Below are 20,696 nucleotides of genomic sequence, written 5' to 3'. Positions count from 1 at the left end.
TCCCTGAAGTCCAAGCTTCCTGGAGCCGCTGGAGAATCCTGAAGGGAAAGGCAGGGCCAGCAGGCATTCCAGCCGGGTAAATATTTAGAGTGTGCCCCCAGAGGCCGGCTCCTGAGGCCCGATGAGAAGACTAAATAAGGAGGAGGAGCCCTGGGCCACTGAGTCAGCAAAGGCCCTTGTGGCCTCAGACGAGGCACTGACCAGGAGCTGAAGCCCGAGGCCCAGCCCGCTCGGCCCAGGTGGCCACCGGAGAGCAGCTCCATCAGAGAAGGCCCTCGTGGGCCCTCAGATAGGGGAACAAGGCCCCTCCAGACAGCCTCCAGGAGGCCAGGTCAGCCTGGGCAGCCGGTGGCTGCTGACCGCAGGGCATTTGGGACCAGAGCACCACCCACTGGCGGAGAAGGTGTCAGAGCCCATTGGCATCAGCCTGTGGCCGGCAGGCAGAGGAAGGAGGTGCCGGATGTAGGCTGCTGCCCCTTGCAGAGCACAGAACCCCCAAAGGGCAATCCAGGCACCCTGTGGTTCTGGCTCTAAAGCCAGATGTGAGCTTATGGACCTTGTTGTCCAGGCCCCAAAGACACAGTGACTTGCCCCAGATCACAGAACATGACAGAGGTAGGATTTGAACTCAGGGCTTAGGTAAAAGGCCACAGAACTTGGGATAGAACAGGGGGTTAAGTTCTCTTTTTATCTGAAGAGGTGGAGGGGGAATCTATGGGGACAGAGCCTTGTCTACATAGTTGCTTCATTTATTCTTTGTTTCAAGAGAGAGCCCTGAAGCTGGGAGGGGGGGGGTCAGCTCAGCAATGCCTGATGGAAGAAGAAACAGCCCCACCCTGGAGAGGGGGCTCAGCCCCACGAGGCCAGCCTCCTGGCTTCACTTGATGTTCTAACCTTGTGGTCTGCCTTCGGTATCCTCTGCCAAGACCAGGACTTCTGCCAACCCCTCTATTCAGGCCTTGGCTCCTGCTGGGCTTGATCCATCCCTAGCCTTGGCAGTGGTAGGCAAGCAGAGCTCTGACCCTGGAGCTCACAGCAGAGCATCCACTCTCTGAGCTGCCCTGCCCAGGGGAAAATGGGTCCTATGGGTGGGGGCACGGGGAGGGGGTGGTAACAAATAGGAATCATTTCTACCTGTGGCTTCCTTATGCTTTTTTCCAAACTTGAGTGAAGTGCCACCTCCTCCTGAAGCCTTCTCTGATACTCCCCAGGGCAATGCCTTTACTTCCTCAGAGATCTCCATACCATTGGGTCTAGTCTCCCTGGTCCCTTTCACCGAAAGCAACATTTTCTCAGTAAAGTATTTGTGTATGAGAGAAACAACGAAGACTGCTACAAGCTGGAGAGGGGCTCATGAGCTGCAGACATCCTTGTTATGTGCTAAGACTCCATCCATCTTGTCCCTCATTCTCCAGCTCAGCATGAGCTTCCTGAGGTCCTCCTAGTGTGGAGATTTTCTCCACCAATGGTTTGTTCCTATGTACCTCTTGTGAGTTTATGATTGTTGGTTCAGTATAAATGAAGAAAACTGGTTTTTTTGCAATTGTTGGTAAAATGAAAGTAATATTTCAATGGCTGACCAGAGATTCGGAACTAAAACAAATGCTAGTAGCAATTCAAGCAAAGATTGATGCTATGGAACAATGTATTAAATATGGAATGATACAGAATAATATTGCTGGATATGATTTAAAGGAGGATGTTATGGCTGAGGATGTAACGGAAGTAAACAGTAAAGAACAAACTAGATTAGAAAGAGAGGCAGCTAAGTTAAATAAGACCCCAGTAAATTTGTTCCCTCTTAGAGATGTCCCAATTATTAATCATGATGAAATATTTAATGTAAAATCCTGTAAACAATTCACCTCTGAAGACCTGGAAAATATTAAACATAGAGCTCCTCAGTTTTTTGACAAGCCTAATAAAGTCATCAAAGAATTCCAAAGGGCAACAAAAATCTGTGACCCGGAATGTGCTGAATTTTTCCTATTGATGGAGGAATTGCTCACAAAGCAAGAGAGAAATGAATTTATCGAGGAAACCAGGAATAGTCCTCCTTTGACCCCATGGCCGGAAAATTTCAAAAACATTATGCCAAAGAGAAAAAGCACAAAACCAAAATTAATTTCACATATTAAGGAAATAGCATGCCACAGTGACAAGAAGATGACAAGTTTCCAGCCCAGAGGAAAAGATTTTAAAGCATCCCAGAGGAAAAGCATCAAGAAAAGCTGCTAGAGAAAAGAAACAAAAAGAAAAAAGCTGAAATGGACAGCCAAGACTTTGAACTTTGTAAATTTGTTTATAAAAGGATAGACAGAAAATGGGACTTATATGTAAGACTGAGTGTGGCAAAAGCACAAAACAAAATTAATTTCACATATTAGGGAAATAGCATGCAATCTACATAACTTGGAAGAGAGAGCCATTAGTCAACATGAGAAGTGGAAATCTGAAGAAACTTGATAAGTATCCATTCAGCACAACACTACTAGACACAAAACACAAAATTACAAACTGACGTATATTGGGAGGCCTCATGTAAATAAATGAGTCACTGAAATTGCATTTATGCAAAATGTAAATATGTATATAGTTAGTTGTATATAGTATGTATGTAGTTAGTTGTAAATATGTATATAGTTGGGGTATATGGGGTGCTCAGGGAGGGGTAATATCTCTGGTATGGAGGGCTTGTCGTGCCCTTCTAGGGCAGCTCTCCAGCCACTGACCCTCACCTGACACCCAGCTCTCACTTGTGGCTCCCAGTAGCTGCTAGCATGCGGCAGCGGCCACACCCCGGGCAATGACCTTGACAGGCCGGTTAAACCTTGTGAGGGCAGCCATCAGATCGTCAACCCCTGATGAACCAGGGCTTTGCTCACCCAGCATGTGAAGACTGCTTCGGCGGAACAGGCGGAAGAAACCAACAAGAAGATTCAACGGCTGAGAGGGCGACGCAGCAAAGCACTGTGGAGTGCTCAGGGCATGTTGGAGCATAAAAAACAACACGGCCATCCAATGCAGCTGAGGAAGTCTCCAGGTGTAACGACTTTTTGTGCCACTGGACCCAGGCTTCCAACGCCGAGAGAGTGGGACTGTCTCTGTGCATCGACTTTTCCACTTAAATCTTCATGCACAGGTGTCTTTGTGCACAAAAACGCACAAAGACAATCGTCATCCTTGGTTCAAGAGACAACCAACATATAGTTAGTTCCATAAGGTCTTGGGCAAATAGAAAGCTAAATAGATATTTCCATTTGACTAACATCAGGATGCAGGAACAATGTATATTATTGTATTATATGTAATCTCTGTAAATAATGTATATACTATAATTAGTTTAGTAACATAGTGATAGGGTCTGTCAATATGTAACAAAGCATGTATATACGTTGTACATAAGATTAGGTTATAGATTAGACTAGGAATTGTGAAGATTGGATTTAGCTATCTCCTGAATGTAACAATGAAGATACTTAACTCTTCCTTTATTGTGAAACTAGAATTGTAAGCTACAATCTATTTTTAGATTTTAACTACAAAAAGGTGTTAAGTAACTGCAAAAGGTGAATTAATCACAAAAAGGTGTTAAGTAATTACAAAAGGTGAACTTAACAAAAGAGGTGCTAAGCCAAAAAAGAATAACCTAACCAGAGAAGGTGAGAACTAAAGAATGGGCAGTCCTGCAGAAAAGTGTATGCTGTGATTGGTAGATGTCAAAATTTAGGGGAGGTGACACAAGAGAAAAAGGTCTTTAAATAGAGGGGGGAAAAAAGACTGAAGGAACACAGTCAGTCACCCGGGCTTGGAGTGAAGGATCAGTCACTTGGAACTGAAGGGAATATGTGATATTCGGGTATGCAGAGATTTGGGCACTGACTTGGAGGAGTGACTGGAAGACCAACACCCAGACTTCTTTTAGACTGTTGGTGAGTGAAAAGCTGACTTAGTGACCCTGCCTTTCTAGAGGTGTGAAGCCTCCAGGTAAGGTCCAATTTCTTGAGACTCTCTTCCCCTGGCTGGGGCTTAGAAATTCTAACTGATATAAAAAGAAGCCAGAGTTTTCTCTCTCATTCCTTAATATCTTCCTTCTATTGTAAATATTGTAAATAAACTACCATAAAATTCCATTTACTTTAGTAATTCATTTGGGATTTAGAAATGAAATAATTGGCGACTACCTAATATATGTGTGTGTGTGTGTGTGTGTGTGTGTGTGTGTGTGTATTTTATTCAGAGTCCAAACACAATTAATTTTAACAGGATTTAGAGAATTGTTATAATAAGTAGGAAGTAGTTTAGGAATAAGTTAAATTAAGCATAGCATAGACAGTTTGTTATACTTAGGAATAGACAAACTGCATTTGCAGACAATAAACTTTGAATTGTTTATTGTAAAGCTGATGCTGAAATTGTGTTTAATGGAAATATATATAGATAAAATAGTTTGCAAATAATTTTAGATGAATAAAATAGGAAAAATATTTGTATTAGTTTAACTTAGCAAGAGTAAATAATATTAGCATTAATATTCAATTTTCTTTGTAATGTTTTTGTTCAAACATTTATTGTACTGAAATTATTTGTAAAACCCCAAAATTATCCTTACCCAAAACTTTCCTGCAAAGAATTCCTTAGAGAAGATAAAGTTAGAATAGAATAGGGATAGAGTAATTGAGGGAAGTTTATTATTTTGGGGGGAGTAGTTAGAAAGTAGATTTAGTAGCTTGGTAAGTATAATAAATGTGACCTTAAAAAGGGGACAATTGTGGAAAGGAAAACTGAATCAAGCTTTGAGCTTTCTGCCACTGAAGTGGAATGAAGTGCAGTTGGAATGTTAGAGTGAAGATATGGACAATGATGACAGTTGGTGGGGGAAGGGGAGAGTTGGAGAGTGACATTTGCTCTTGAGGGTAAGGTTTAGTGTTAGGACCCCCAGACTGGAAGGAGCTGTCTTGGGATAGAAGTACCTCTATTCCCAACTGTGTGCTCTACCTAGATTCCTGTGATTGTGTCATCAAACAAATGGATTTAAGGGGAGCAGTTTGAACTGTAAGGTAGGTCTTTAGGGGTACTAGTCTGAAGAGACAGACCCAACCAGCTCTCAAGGTCAGAACCTTTTCTTCCACTTGCTATCTACAGCTAAAGACTTTGAACTTAAGAAAACTAGCACAGATTAGCATAGACAGGAATAAAAGAAACCCTCTACCAGCCTGTGAGGCATGGCCTCAGCTCAAAAGCTGAGAGAGACTCAAACTCAATATGTGGCAAAGTATAGGGAAATTCCTATTCCCTCTACCCTAATACCTTCCCAAACCAAACTTGTTATTAAATTCATCTTTAGTTAAATAGCGCAGTCAGATATCTTTGTAAGGGTGAGGTGATCCTGAAGTGAGTAAGGGTTTTTTAGGGGAGAAGGTTCTCTGGAACCTCAATTATGCCAAATCTTGAGGTGCCCATTCATTCCTCTCCCCACTTTCATCCTTGGTATATTATCTCTAAGAAGAGGATTTTTCTTACAGGAGGTTCCTTCCACCAATGCTCACCAGTGCCTCTGCTCTGGCTTCTCTCCCATCATTCATAGGTCACACAGAAAGAGGTGAGACTCAATCTGAGGACCTCACTTCCTTCCCCTATCCAGACTCAGCCCTAGTTATAGGCTGGTGACCCCACCATTGTGGACCGGGTCTGGGGCCCTTTTCTTCAGTGCTTGTCTAGGGCCTGGCCAAGGCCCAGACAGGGCAGGCCCTAAATGCCTGCTGAGGGGGAAATGACCCTCCAAAGGAGCTGTTGATGGAGAGATGCAGCTCTCCAGGCTTTCCACATTTGTTTGAAACTTTCAAAGGAAAAGCTGAAGCCTGGAAGAGACCCCAAGTCATGATGAGGACGCAGTGTTGCCAGAGGCAGCCCTTGGGACCCCCTTGGTCCAGCAGAAGAGCCCCAGCACCCACAGGAGCAACAAGGAGATGCCAAGTGGTCCAAAGAGTGAGCACTGGCCCCCTGCAGCTCCTCATGCTGCCCTTTCACTGAAAACAACCCATCTGAACAGCCATTCCATCTTCCTCCAAAGCCCGAGACTTAGTGGGAAACAGGCCCCGGGCCACTCAGACCCACACTCTGGGACACCCATTCTGTGGACTCCTTCTCAGCAAAATGATTTTCCCAGTGTCTCTGTATACAGAGTGGAGAAGGAGAGAATGAGGAAAAGGAATGGTGATGCCCTGGATGCTGGGAATGAGGCCATGGATGTCCCTGGCTACCCCCATGCCTCTCCAGGTGGTGGCATCCTTCACTCTTCTTTTAAAGACTCTCTCTCTGTGGGTCTCTGTCTCTGTCTGTCTTGCTGTTGCTGTCTCTCTGTCTCTGTCTCTGTCTCTGTCTCTCTCTGTCTCTCTTCTCTCTCTTTGTCTCTCTGTCTCTCTCTGTCTCTCTGTCTCTGTCTATCTGTCTGTCTGTCTGTCTCTCTCTCTCTCTCACCAATGAGGCAGTACTCAGTGTGTCCCATTGTTGGCTGTCTTTCAGGATCTCCAGGTGAAGAAAAAATAGTCCATTGAGAGACTGTTTGGGCAATATGACATGGGGCTTTTCAACATTTTTTTTCATCTTTCATTCATACCTTTTGTTTTTGAACCAATCTTATTTCCTAAATGTACCTCCTCCCTCCCTTCTCCAGAGAGTCATTACCCGAAAAGAACATTACTACTACCACCGTTCCTATACTACCACTACTACTTTTACTACTATTACCAATAATGATAATATAGAGAAAGAAACCAGTTCAGCCCAAGACACCAGCAAGGCTGTAAGTGCAGCAGAAAGAAGGGATTTTAAGAATTCTTGGGAAGAGGGACAGACTGCTGGGTCAGTGAAGCCAACAAGCCTTTATTGGAGCTCTTTCCTCAATGCTGAAGACACAAAGAAAAGCCCAACCTGAGCACTCCCTGGCCTCCCAAAGTCCTCTCTCTAATGCTTGTAACAAACTCGGGTTGCAAAGGAGTCCCCCTGGCCAGCCCTGGCTATTTGCTTTTCTTAGGGACCAGCACCAGAACAACAGACAAAATGATCAGTCTGGGAAGGCAAAGGCCAGTCGTCCTTGGCCTTTTAGGTTAGGCCTTTGCCTTAAGTAAGTGAACAACGACCCAACCTAGCCAAGTCTCTCGGGCCTCTGGCGCCATTTTTGAAGCTCGTCAAGCACATTAGATGACTCCAGCTCCATTGATGGTCTGAGATCATGGTCCATCCAACCCCAATTAGTTGCAGTGCTTTGGTCAGGAGGGGATGGGGTTAAGTGACTTTCTGATTCACTGGACTAACTCTAAGACCTTTCTCGCTGCCATGACCACTTCCCAACTGGACTAGTCCACCTACCAGGTACAGTCCATATTTCTGAAGAAAGCCTAGGCGCAGGTTGAAGTAGTGGCAGCAAGGTCTTGGATACTTTAGTAGCTTGAGGCATAGGGTCAATCCCATGGAAAGCTCAGGAGATTGAGGTGAATTCATGCTGATCCTCAATCCCCCAGTTGGCCGATTGGGCTTCATTTCTACATGCCCCTAAAGACGGAGAGCTAAAACCAGAGTATGGCTAAGTGAGGGCTCCAGTTGGTTGAATCCTACTAAGTCAACTTTTTATTGTAAAAACCCTTTGTACATGACATCCAATTTGTTCTGCCCCAGGTCTGCCAGTAAATGAGATCAAAATTCTCCCCAAGTTTTCCTCTGGTGACCAGGGATCTCTCTCTGTCAGGGGAACCACTTTGTCAGGGTTGTTGCTTTTTCTCCTTTCTACATTCAGCTTCTCCTTCATTTCAGAGAATTTACAGACATGAGTGTTGCTAGGCAGTTTCATCCTGTTTGATTAACTTCATTGTCCTGCAAAAGAAAATGAAAATGCTTTGGTCTTGGTGGGTGTTAATCTGTCCAAAATAAATAAGGGTTGTTTTCATATCAGGAGGCTTATGGTGTGATTCCAGACGTGCTGAGGGTTGAACCGACTAGAAAGTTTGGCCAACCCATGAGCAGGAATAACGAAACTTACTTCTTCATAAGAACAAGCCCTCTTCACTGTGGGTTAAAAAGAAGTGTGAGTTGCACATAATAAAGATGCAAAGACAGAGGCCAGATTTTCTTTTGCCTTCTTTTCCTACTTGAAAAGATGAGATAAAAATAATAATAATCAATAGATCATTCAACATTTATTAAATGCTGGGAATACAAATTGAGAGAAAAGATAATCTCCGCCCTCAAGGAACTGATGGTTTAAATGGGAGAGACAACCTGCAAAGGACCATATGAAGACAAGCTACATACAGGAACTCATTAACAGGGGGAAGGCACTCAAATTAGGAGAGGTTGGGAAAGGCTTCCTGTAGGAGGTAGGATTTTAGCTAGGACTTCAAGGAAGCCAGGGAGCTCAGTGGTCAGAAGGGAGGAGGGAGAGTGTTTCAGGAGGCAGGGAAGAGCCAGCAGAAATTCCCAGAGTTGAGAGATACAGGATCTTATTCCTAAGCCATGAAGAAGCCTGTGGCACTGGATTAAAGAATATGAGAAGAATCAGGTCAAAAGATGGGAGAAAACTAGAAGGAAAGAGGGCGCTAGGTGATGAAGGACTATAAAGGCAAAGCAGAGGGATTTCTATTTGATCCTGAAAGCAATAAGGAGTTACTATGGTTTTCTGAGTATATGTGTGTGTGTATGTGTCAGGGGGGCATAACGTGGTCACCCCTTCACTTTAGGAAAATGGCTGCATGGAGGATAGATTGGAGTGGAGAGAGACTTGAGGAAGGCAGACCTCCCAGCAGTTGTTGCAATGATCTAGGCATGAGGGGATGAAGCCTTGCACCAGCATGATGATAGCATCAGAGGAGAAAAAGGGGTATATTCAAGAGATGTCACAAAGGTGAAATCAATAGCCTTGGCAGTAGGGTTTGGGGGGTGGGAGATAGTGAGGAATCCAGCAGGACTCCTCAGTTGTGAGCCTAATGGACAAGGGGGATGGTTATGCCCTCTGCAGTAACAGGAAGGTGTGAGGAGGAGGGCTTAAGAAGAAAAAGAATGTGTTCTCTTTGGGACATGTGCGGAATTTAAGCTGTCTAGTGGACATCCACTTGGAGATGGCTGAAAAGCAGCTGGAAATGGGAGATTGGAGGTCAGTAGAGTCTGGGGCAGGACAAGTAGAGCTGATAATCATCAGCATAGAGATGATCATTAAATCCATAGGGGCTGATGAGATCACCCAGTGAAGTAAGAGAGAAAGGAGGAAAAGGGAAGAAGGCCCAGGACCAAGCCCTGTGGGACACCTGTGGTTAGAGAGTTTGGTCTGGAGGAGAATCCAGAAAAGAAGACAGAGAAGGAGTGGTCAGGTAGGTAGGAGGAAAACCAAGAAAAAGAGGTGAGACCCCAAAACCTAGGGAGGTAAGAGAATCAAGAAGAGAGCGAGTGACCAAACACTCTATAAGAGGTCAAGGAGAATGAAGGTTGAGAAAAAAACCATTGCATTGGATTTGGCAACAAACAATAATAATAGGTAATATGTGTATAGCAGTTATCTCCTCTTAGTCTCACAACTTCCCTATAGGGTAGGTGCGGTACCATCCCCCTTCCACCGAAGAGGGAACTGAGACAGACAGATTAAGTGACTTGTCCAAAATCACCCAGCTTATAGGTGTCTGAGGCAGGAACTGAACTTGGATCTTACTGACTGCAGACTAGCCTGGTTTATTTCTGCTCTATCCACTAGTCTAGCTAGCTACTTAGATGGAAAATATCCCCCTGATTTTCAAGAGAATGGCTTCTCTGCAGAGAAGAGCATCATGCTCTCTGAACTGAGACAGAAAAGGAAAGTGTTGAGGTCCACCTATCCCCTGAGTGTGGCAAAGCCTCAGAGTGCTCAGTAAGAGGGCAGCCCCCTGGCTACAGAAGCTGAGGTACATGAAGGTGATGGAACAGCACTGTGCCACGAGGAAGGAGAAATCCCGAGAAGACAGAGGAGCTTGGGAAGTCCATGAAAGAAGCAGAGTAGCTGGAAGAAGAGAAATGGTGAACATGGGGGCCACGACAACAGAAATGGAAGGAATAAAAGGGAATTAAAGCTGAAAGCTGTCTATTCACAAGGATTTTGTATCATCCTGATGCCCAGCTCCCTTCTCTGGGGCACCACGAACTCTGCACACCCTCAAGATTGATTGATATCTTGGTCACTTTTGCCGAATTCCTCCTCCTCCCCTTCCTCTTCCTGCCTTGATTATAAGGGCTAGCTCTCTGGGTAGAACAGACAAGAAAGAGAAATTGGAAAAACTGAGGCAATATAAAAGCAGGAAGTATACAACCTTTTCTGAGGATAAAAGAAGGTTGGCTGGTTAAATTTCCTGAGGGCAGGGAATAAAGATCCTGAGAAGGGTTGGCTTAATAGAATGAACTTTGGGAAAGACACACAAATAAATGTGAAAACAAAAACCAATTCCTCAGAAGGAGCTGGAGACGTGAAGTCAACAGTGAAGCAGCCCCTGGGCTCAGGGAGCGAAGGTTCTCCAGGGAGGACTCAACTGAGAAAAATAGCCATCCTGATCTGAGGAAGAGGATCCCACTTAGTTGGGTTAAGAGGTGGCACCTGAACTAAGAGGCCAGTACCTAAGCACCATCTTTATGATAACTGGCATTTACAAAGCACTGTAAGGGGGGAAAAGTGCTTTACAAGTCTCTCATTTGATCTTCACCACAAATCTAGGAGGCAGGTCCTATTATTATCCCCATTTTACAGATGAAGAACCTGAAGCAGCCACTATTTAAGTCACTTGACCAGGGTCACACAGCTATGAGGCAGGACTTGAATTTCAGTCTTCTTGACTCCAGGTCCAGCATTCTGTCTACAGTGGAAAACACTCTGCATTTGGAGTCAACGAACAAGGGTTCAAATCCTAATTGTTTTCCTAACTGCCTGTAATACCTTCCTGAATCCCTTACCCTTTCTGGATCTCGGCTTCCTCATCTTAAATAAGGGGCTGGACTGAGCTGCCCTCTCAGGTCCCTTCTGGCTTTTCTCCTTTGCTCCCCTTGCTTAAGCATCTCCCCTGTGCCAGACTCTGTCCGAGGTACCAGGGAGAGAAAGGCAAGTCCCAGGTGCAAGAGCTCCCTTCTGACCAGGCTTAATCCACAAAATGGCCTGTTAAAAGGTTTGGAGCACAATTTATAGGAATCATAGCCAAGAACCTTCAGCAAATTGTCCGAGGGAACCAATGGCCCAGCATCAGAGACAGATGCAAGCGGGAACAGGGGGCTCCCAGCTATGTGCCTTGAATTTGTCATGAAGGGCATTCATGGGCTCAGATGGGGTGGTGCTGGCTGAGGGGGATGGAAAGTGCCCTGCTGAAGTCTGTAAGCCCTTTCTTTGGTTGAGGCTGTGGCATCTGCTGGATGATATTTCAGAAAGGAGATTAGGAAGACTCAGAGCATTTTTGGAAATATCTTTAAGAAACAATGAGACTTTGTCCAGTCGTAGCCCTTTAAATGGCTGTGCCCTCCCCAGATACCATACACCATTCCAGCCTGCAGGACAACGTGTCTGAGTCGAACAATCACTGCTTTCTAGCAGAACTTTGCCTTTGAGAGGAGAGAAGTCAGCTTCAAGGCCTGCCTCTCCATGACCTTTCCCATGATCTGGCCAGATGCAGCTTGGTGGGCTCCCCCTTGCCACTCCCAGGCCAGTCTGTATTTTTAGACAATGCCCATGATGCACCATGTTCATAATCTGGCAGTGGCTGGGGTGGAATGACCCCAAGTGGATATGGGAACCAGTTCCTGGGACAAGAGCATCATTTATTGATTCCTGGGCTGTCTCTTTGAGAAACTCCATTGACTTCCATTTGCAAACAGTAGCAATGGGAGGCCAAGGAGTTTCTGGGACTGTCCATGACTCTACTAAGAATGGGCAGAGTAAATGTCAAGGTCATTTGGAGACCAAACTCCTCTTGCATCTCTTCTGATCTTCTCCTAAATAGAAAATGCTAGAAACCCAAACCAAGGCAATGGCCCCATCTCCTGAGATATGCAGAAAGATATTGACTCAATCCCACAGAGATCTGAGTCGCCTTCTACAGAGGGCATGGGCCTTGGCATTAAGAAGGTCTGAGTTCAAATTCTGCTTTAGATTCTTACTAGCAGTACAACTTTGAGCCTTAATTTCCTCATGTGTGAAATGAGGGGTTTGGCCTTAATGGTCCTTTCTAGCTCTACAGCCTCTGATCCTTTCATCCTAAGGGATTTAGCATGAAGTAGACTGTCCACAGTGCAGCTGATTGACTGTGGGCTTCTGAGCTGGGGATACAAAGAAATGTGAAAAACCTTGAGCCTTCCTCTCAAGGAGCAGCCAATCTAATGGAGGAGAACATGCAAACAACAATATGTGGACGAGAGATACCCAGGCTATACTGACGATAATTGACAGAGAGGTATCACCGGCATGAAGGGGGATTGGGAAAGGCTTCTTGTAGGAGATGAGGCTTCATCTGGGACATGAATGAAGCAGGGAGGCAGAGATGAGGAAGGAGAGAGTTCTGGGTAAGAAGGCTAACAGGAGACAATGTGCAGACATAGGGGATGGAGTGTCATATGAAAGGGAAATAATGAAGCCAATGTCACTGGGGATATGTGTGTGTGTTTGGGGTGATAATTAGGAATTAGAAGACTATGCAGGTAAGGGAGATAGTACAAGAAATGTAATTTCATTTTACAGATGAAAGAAATGGGATTAAGCAAGATTAAATGAGCAATTTGTACTTATTAAGTGCCATCTATGTGCCAGGCACTCTGCTGGGGTCTTGAGATACCAAGGTTACAGCAAAGCTAGAACTTGAGCCCCACCCAGCTCTCTCAATCTGAAGATGGTGCTTCCTCCTAGACCCACCGTCTTCTGTTTAAATGGCATCTCTGATCTTGACCCCTGGTCTGTCTCCCCCCCCATTCCAGGAAAGTCTCCTCCTGCTTTGCTGAATTCTTATTCTAGGCTCCACTGGCCAGTTCCACTAAGTAGGGCTACTTGCACTCCAACAATTCATGAAACTTGTTCTGATATGATTTTGTTTGTTTTGTGATATCATTGTCATACGTAGAGACAGATAATGAGCTGAAAAATAGCCATTTAAAAAAGAAAGCATGCCAAGATGGCAGAGTGGAAGGTGGGAAAGTATGAACCACTATGAGACTCCTCTCTAACCAAACTTAAAATAATGCCTCAAAATGAATACTGGAGTGAAGGAACCAACAGGGAGACACAGTGAAGCAATTTTCAAGCAGATCACAACTTAGCAGGGAGGCAGAAAGGGTCTGGTTCACTGGGGTAACAGAGGAGCACAGCCCAGGAGGCCACACCAAGGAGAAGCAGCACAAGCTAACAGCAAGTCCCACCCCACATTCCACACCTACTGTTCCAGCGCCTGGAGCTAAGTCAGTGTCCAGCCCCTCAAATCCTGCCTAAGGCAACAGCAAAGCAGTCCCATGCCCCATATAGTTTTAAGCTCCAGCCCAAGCCTGAAGTGAGGCCCCAAGTCCTAGAACAGGGTAGTTCACAAGGCATGAGCCCAATGGGAGACCCAGAGCCCCAGCCCAATCTTATAGTGAGGAACTGAACCCCAGAACAAGGCAGTCCATAGTGTGCCTGCCCTGGGCAAGCCAAGAATGAGACCAAAAGCCATTTCCCAGGTCTGAGGCTAGACACTGAACAGAGTAGCTCTGCAAACCATCAGCAGGCTTAGGGCATGATTGGACCAGCAGTGGGAGGTGCTTTCAGAGCTCCAAGTCTACATCTCAGCACACCACCTGGGAGGAACTGCAATTTGCAGAAACCCAGAAATAGAGCTGAAGGTAGTAGCAAGAAAACCTGAAGTTTAAAGGAGTACCCTCTCTACCCTAAGAACAGAGCCCACTCTTGGGAAGAAAGAGAAAGTCAAGAAAAAGGCTGGAAAAATGAGCAAACATTTTTTTAAAATACCTAACCATAGAAAAATTCTATGGTGACAAAAACAACAAAGGCACAGAGACAGAAGGGGACAGTGAAGGCAAAGCAACCAAATGCAAAACTTTAAAGAAAAACATGAACTGGTCTCAGGTTCTAAGAGCTCAAAAAGGATTTCAAATGTCTATTAAGAGAGGCAGAGGAAAAGTGGGGAAGAGCAATAAAAGCAATGCAAAGCAGACTTAACCAAAGGAAAAAGAGGTACAAAACTCCAATTAAGAAAAGAGTTCTTAAAAAGTAAAATTGACCAAAAGTTTCAAAAGCTCACAGGAGAAAATTAATTTCTTAAAAATTAGAATTGGGTAACTAGGAGCTAATGACTTCATGAGGCATAAAGAGACAACAAAACAAAATTTTTAAAAATGGAAGAAAATGTAAAATATCTCATTAAAAAAAACTGATATGGAAAGTAGATCCAGGAGAGAAAATTTAAGAATTACTAGACTACCTGAAATTTGCGATAAAAAAAATCCAGAAAATCATAACACAAGAAATTATCAATGAAAACTGCCCTGATATTCTTTTCCCCTCTTTTAAACCCTGATATTCTTGAATAACATGGTCAAATAAAAATTGAAAGAATCCACAGAACACCTACAAAAATAAATCCCCAAATGACAACTCCCAGGGATACTAGAGCTTAATTCAGGAGCACCCAAGGCAAGGAGAAAATACTGCAAAAAGCCAGAAAGAAACAATTCAAACACTATGGACAAGAATCCACATTAAAGGATCAGAAGGTTTGGAATACAATATTCTTGAGGGGAAAATATCTTGTTTTACAACCCAGAATTGCCTATTCAGCAAAACTGAGTATATTCTTTCAGGGGGAAAATAGTCATTTAATAAAAGAGATTTCCAAACATTCTAAAGGAACTACTGCCCAAACATTAGACCCAAGAGAAGCCTAAAAAAGGTAAATAAAGAGAATGTTTAAAGGATTCATTTAGGTAAAACTATATATATTCCTACATGGAAAGATGACATTTATAATTCTTAATTTTCTCATCACTTTTAGGGAAATTAGGAGTATACATAAGCAGAGGGTGTGGGAGTAAGGTAATTAGGATGATGAAAACCAAAAAATAAATTAAGGGGTGAAAAAGAGGATTGCACTAAGAGAGAAAATTATCTCACCTAAAGAGGTATGGAAAAATATTAAAGTGGAGGGGAGGATGAGGGTGGTGATCAGCAATGCTTAAACCTTATTTTCATCATAATTGGCTCAGGGGGGAATAGCAACCATACTCATTCAGATATAGAATCTGATCTAACCCTATAAAGAAGTAGGAGGGAAATAAGAGGTGGTAAAGGAGAATAGAAGGTGGAGGAAGTAAGGGGTGGTGATTTAAAGAAAAACATCTCTGAGGAGGGGCAGAGTAAAAGGAGGAAAAAAGCAGGATCAAAAGGAGGAAATAAGATGGAGATAAATACACAGGTGGTAATCATAACTGTGAATGTGAAAGGGATGAACTCAACCATAAAACAGAAAAAGTTAGCAGAGTAGATTAAAAACCAGTATCCTATGGTATGCTGTTTACAAAGAAACACATTTTAGGCAGGGAGATACACATAAAGTAAAGGTAAAGGTCTGGAGCAGGATTTCTTCTGCATCATATGAAGTAAAAAAAGTAGGAGTAGCAATCAATTTTCTCAGACAAAGCTAAAGCAAACATAAATGATTAAAAGAGATAAGGGAGGAAATTATATCTTGCTAAAAAGATACCATAAACAATGAAGTAAAATCAGTACTAAGCATATATGCACCAAGTGGTAAAACCTTCAAATATTTAAAGGAGAAATTAAATGAACTTTAGGAGGAAATAGGTAGCAAAACTATACTTCTGGGAGACCTCAACTTCCCCCTTTCAGATCTAGATAAAGTAAACCAAAACAAAGAATAAAAAAGAAAGAAGTAAAGGAAATAAATTAAATTTTAGAAAAGTTAGAAGTAATATACCTCTGGATAAAGCTAAACGAATATAAAAAGGAATTTACCTTCTTTTCAGTGGTATGTGGCTTCTACAAAAAAAAAAATGGACCATGTATCTGGGCATAAAAACTTCACAACCAAATGTAGAAAGGAGGAAATAATAAATACATTCTCTTCAGATCATAATGCTGTGAAGATGGGATTATCTCTCCCCTTGTCTATTAATCAAGAACTGAAAGTACCCCTATTTAATTAACACTAAGAGAGTTTGCAAGTCACTTACTAGAGTAAGGTCACACCTCCAAAGCTCACTGCTGCCCCCCACCCTTGAGCAATGCTAGGCAAATTGAAAGATTGCAACTGGTTCAAATAAAATGGGAATGAGACAGGAAGTGACATAGAGAAAACTGCTTTTAAAAGGCTAGCCTGAGAATTATTTTATAGAACTGGAAAAAATAAAAGAAAATTCATCTGGAAGAACAAAAGATCAAGAATATAAAGGGAATTATTGGGAGAAAAAATGTGAAGGAAGGTGGCCCAGCAGTACCAGATCTCAAAATTATAATATACAGCAGTCATTATTGAAACAGTCTGGTAATGGCTAATAAATAGAATGGCAGATCAATGTAATAGATAAAAATAATATATATATATATATATATACAAGGGTAAATTACCTTAACAACCTAGTGATCCATAAATCCAAATCTCAGTTTTTCAGATAAAAACAATCTCTTTAACAAAAACTGCTGGGAAAATTGGAAAACAATATGACAGAAGCTAAATATAGACCAATATTTCACACCCTATAGCAAGGAAAGGTCAAAATGGGTATATTATTTAGATACAAAGACATTAAGGGAATGTCTTTATATCTATAAGTACATTAATAAATATGTCTATAAATACATTAAGGGAATATAGAATAGTTTATCTGGTAGATCTATGGCTAAGGGAAAAATCTATGACTAAACAAGTGATAGAGAGCAGATATAAGATATAAATGAGTAATTTTCATTATATTAAATCAAAAAGTTTTGTACAAACAAAACTAATAAAATCAAGATTAGAAGAAAAACAACTGATAAAAAAATTTTACAACAAATTTCTCTGACAGTTCTCACTTCTCAAATCTAGAGAGAACTAACTCAAATTCATAAGAATCTAAGACATCCCCCTAATGATAAATGGTTAAAGGATATGAACAAGTAATTTTCAGATAAAGAAATCAAGGCTATCAATAATCATATGAAAAAATGTTCTACATTTCCCTTGATTAGAGAAATGCAAGTTAAAACAACTTGGAGTTACCCCGTTACACCCATCAGATTGGTCAATATGACAGCAAAGGAAAGTGGTGAATGCTGGAGAGGATGTGGCAAATTTGGGACACTAATACATTGCTGGTGGAGTTGTGAATTGATCCGACCATTCTGGAGGGCAATTCAGAATATGCCCAAAGGGTGATAAAATTGATCCAGTAAAACCACTACTAGATCTGTATTCCAAAGAGATAAGGGGGAAAGGACATACTTGTGCAAAAATATTTATAGTACCTCTTTTTGTGGTGGCTAAGAATTAGAAATTAACTTTAGTAATTCATTTTGGGATTTAGTAATTAAATCCCTGACTACCAATTAAATATATTCAGTCCAGTCATAAAATTAATACTGGGGAGCATTGTACACAGTTAGAGCAATATTGTACAATTATTAGCTGTGAGAACTTGGCTACTCTCAGCAGGGCAATGATCTGGGACAATTCTGAGAGACTTCTGAGAGGAAATGCTATCCATCTCCAGAGAAAGAATTGTTGGTATTGGGTAGATGCAGTCCAGAGCCCAATATCTTGCACATCAGTGTATTTACAGTTTTATTTGGGGGTCTTGGTTTTGTATGAGTTTGCTCTTACAACAATGACCAATATGGAAGTGTGTTTTAAGTGACAGTTCTTATATGGTCCAGATTAATTTGCTTACCACACTTGAGTGTGGGGAGGGAAGGAAAGAAGGAAGACAGTTTGGATCTTGTAATTTTGGAAAACATGTTGAAAACGATTACATATAATTTGGAAAATAAAATGTCTGAATAAAAAAAAGAAAGCGCACAGGGGAGGAAGAGGAAGAATCCAAAGGTACCCATTCCCTCACTCTCAGTGCCTTCTTGGGAACTACCACTCCAGGCTCCCCAATTATATCCATATTGAATTCTCATTGGGACCTGAATGCCTTGGAGACAGGAAGGAAAACTTGTCTCCTTTTATTATCCATATTCTCCTCCAAAGGCTAAGAGTCTTGGCTGTTCTTGAGCTTCAGGATGAAATTTTATTTAAAATTTTGCCATTTCTGCTTTCTCTAAACCCTCCAGACTCCTCAGGCACCCCAACCTGGGAAGTTTATCCCTGGGTCTTTCAGTGTCTTTTGGAACAGAACTATGTCAGAGGACAGTCACAGCTGGAAGGAAACCTAGTGAAAAGGGGGCAGGGGGCTCTCAGAAGCAGGAGCTTCCTCCAAAGAACCACTGGCATGCCATGCTTTAGACTGGGTCTTCCCTGATTCTCCCCTTAAAGTCACTTTGTTTTACATTGTACTAACTCATGTCCAAGCTATAACCTTTTCTACCCTTGGAGAATCTAGCATCCTTGAGGGCAAGGACCCTTTCATTTTTTATTTGGATCTCAAGTGCCTGAAAGTGCCTCACACATAGGGAATAAAAGATGATGAATAAGGTCAATGCACCATGTGCCCTCTCTTCTTTGCCCACAGGAGGCACAATTTCCCCTTCTCATCCCCCAACATCTTCTTTTCCCCTTAAACTCCATATCGGGCTTCCTTCATTTCACTCTTCCATCCTAAGCCCTCCTTCTTGTCTAAGCTTAGGTTGAAACTCAGAAACATTCCCTAGTTTGCCCCCAGATGGCCACACGTGGTCAGCTCTCCCAGAGATCACTGGGCACCAGGATTTTTTATCTTAGGATCCAAGGAGTGTTGGGAGTGGGCAGGAGACCACCTTGGTCAAATCCATCTCATTTTATGGTAAGAGGTAAAATGTTTGCCCAAAGTCACACACAGGTGAATAATGACATGGGCACTGTACCCCCAGAAACCCAGGCCAACTATTATCAGGGAAAACTCCTTTGCCCTTGCATCCTTGTGACTCTGAACCTAGAAACACCCAATGACCCCACCCAGGGTCCTGAGATATTTACCCTCTTTTGTCCTCTAGATTTAAGGTGGACAAAGAGATGAATCTTTATGCCTCCAGGCAGGCCCCAGTCAGATGACCACCCCACCCCACCAAATACCTGAGGGACTAACACTCATTCTGGTCACCATAGCATCTAAAGAGTATATAATCCCCAGAACTAAGTCTGGGGGCAGCCTCTCCATCCATGCTGTCCCCATGGAGCAACAGCCTTTCCTTTCATGCTGTCCTCCCAGGGAACTGCTCCCCATCTTGCTCTTCCACCTTGCTATCCTCCTGGCCACTCTCAACATTACTCTCTAAATTAATAAATCTCTTTTTGTTTTTAAGCTAAGTTTCGGAGTCATTGCATGCTTGCAAAAGGCATCCTTCCCGAACCCCAAAGGGTATCCTTCCATGCCCATAACAAATAAGAAGAAGTCAAGACTTGAACTCGAGGCTGACACTTCTATTCCATCTACTGGGTTGCCATTCCTTCCATTCTCTGCAATCCACCTCTGCAATCACCAACCCCAAGTCATCCCCGAATCAAGTTTATTCTTCCCTTCCCGATGACTTCTGCTCAGTCCTTTCAGTTGCATCTGACTCTTCTTGAGTCCAGTTGGGATGTTCTTGGCAAAGACCCTGGTGTGATCTGCCATTTCCGTCTCCAGCTCTTTTGACAGACAGAGAAATTGAAGTAAACAGGAGGATGTGACTTGCCCAGGTGTTTGAGGCCAGACTTGAACTTAGGAAGATGAGACTTGCTGACTGCAGGTCTGGCACTCTCCCACATTGCCACCTAGCTATCCCCCCAATAACCAGTCCTTCTTAACAATGAATGGGCTTTTGATCCTCCGTGAGGAGGGGAAAAAAATAGCCTCTTTTTAAATGACTGCATGGTTAGTAATACCCATAAAGATCAACATTCCCCATTGTTTTTCTTGCCTGGGCAGACAGGAAACTTTCAACAATGGAACCCATGTGCTGTTATTTTAGGGAAATTGATATTCCTGGGCTCTGCCTATCCCAAGCCCAGGGGCGGAAACATGTACATTGGAATCCAGTTGCTCTTTCTCTTTTCTCTGGTTTTTCCCTGTGAGTGGCTTTCCCTTCCCGATCTCTCTAAAATGAAGAATTTCTCCTTTGTCAGAAAAATGTCTCGCAAACCTTAAGGCGCCCTGGACATGGGATTGTTACTATTCGGCAGACGTTGTTCATTTTCTCTTTTCAAAGTAATTTGGAGAATTCATTTTTTCAACCTCAGAGTCTTTTCCTGCTGGACCCATCCCCCATCCCACGCATTCTTGGAACAAGGAAAAAAGGTTCAGCAGCACGCTGTAGAGAAAGGAGTGCTGACACTGGCATCTGAAGACCCAGGCTCAAATTTTGGCTCAACCACCCAGCCCCTTTGTGACCTTAGACAAGTCACTTGACCTCCCTGGCTTCCTTCTTTGTCAAATGAAAGCTTAGGCTAGCTGGATGGCTTCTAAAGTTGCCTTCGACTCTCCATCTATAATCCTCTGGACACTGATTCATCGAGCCATCCCAAGGAATGGGATGTACAATACTG

General features: G+C 43.0%; 1 long non-coding RNA gene across 1 annotated transcript in view; it reads right to left on the bottom strand.

The window, feature by feature from the left end:
- Nucleotides 1–6,865: 6,865 nt before the first annotated feature.
- The window catches only part of LOC107650219 (uncharacterized), a 70,021-nt gene continuing 56,190 nt past the window's right edge, over nucleotides 6,866–20,696 (bottom strand). Inside the window, exon 4 of the long non-coding RNA XR_008912537.1 lies at nucleotides 6,866–7,872. This is a non-coding gene — a long non-coding RNA (uncharacterized LOC107650219). The remainder of the gene's footprint in view (nucleotides 7,873–20,696) is intronic.

The sequence above is a fragment of the Monodelphis domestica genome, chromosome 5, assembly GCF_027887165.1.
Source record: "Monodelphis domestica isolate mMonDom1 chromosome 5, mMonDom1.pri, whole genome shotgun sequence".
Lineage (NCBI taxonomy): Eukaryota > Metazoa > Chordata > Mammalia > Didelphimorphia > Didelphidae > Monodelphis > Monodelphis domestica.
The sequence above is the reverse complement of the archived record's forward strand: the minus strand, read 5'-3'. Positions and strand labels throughout refer to the sequence as shown.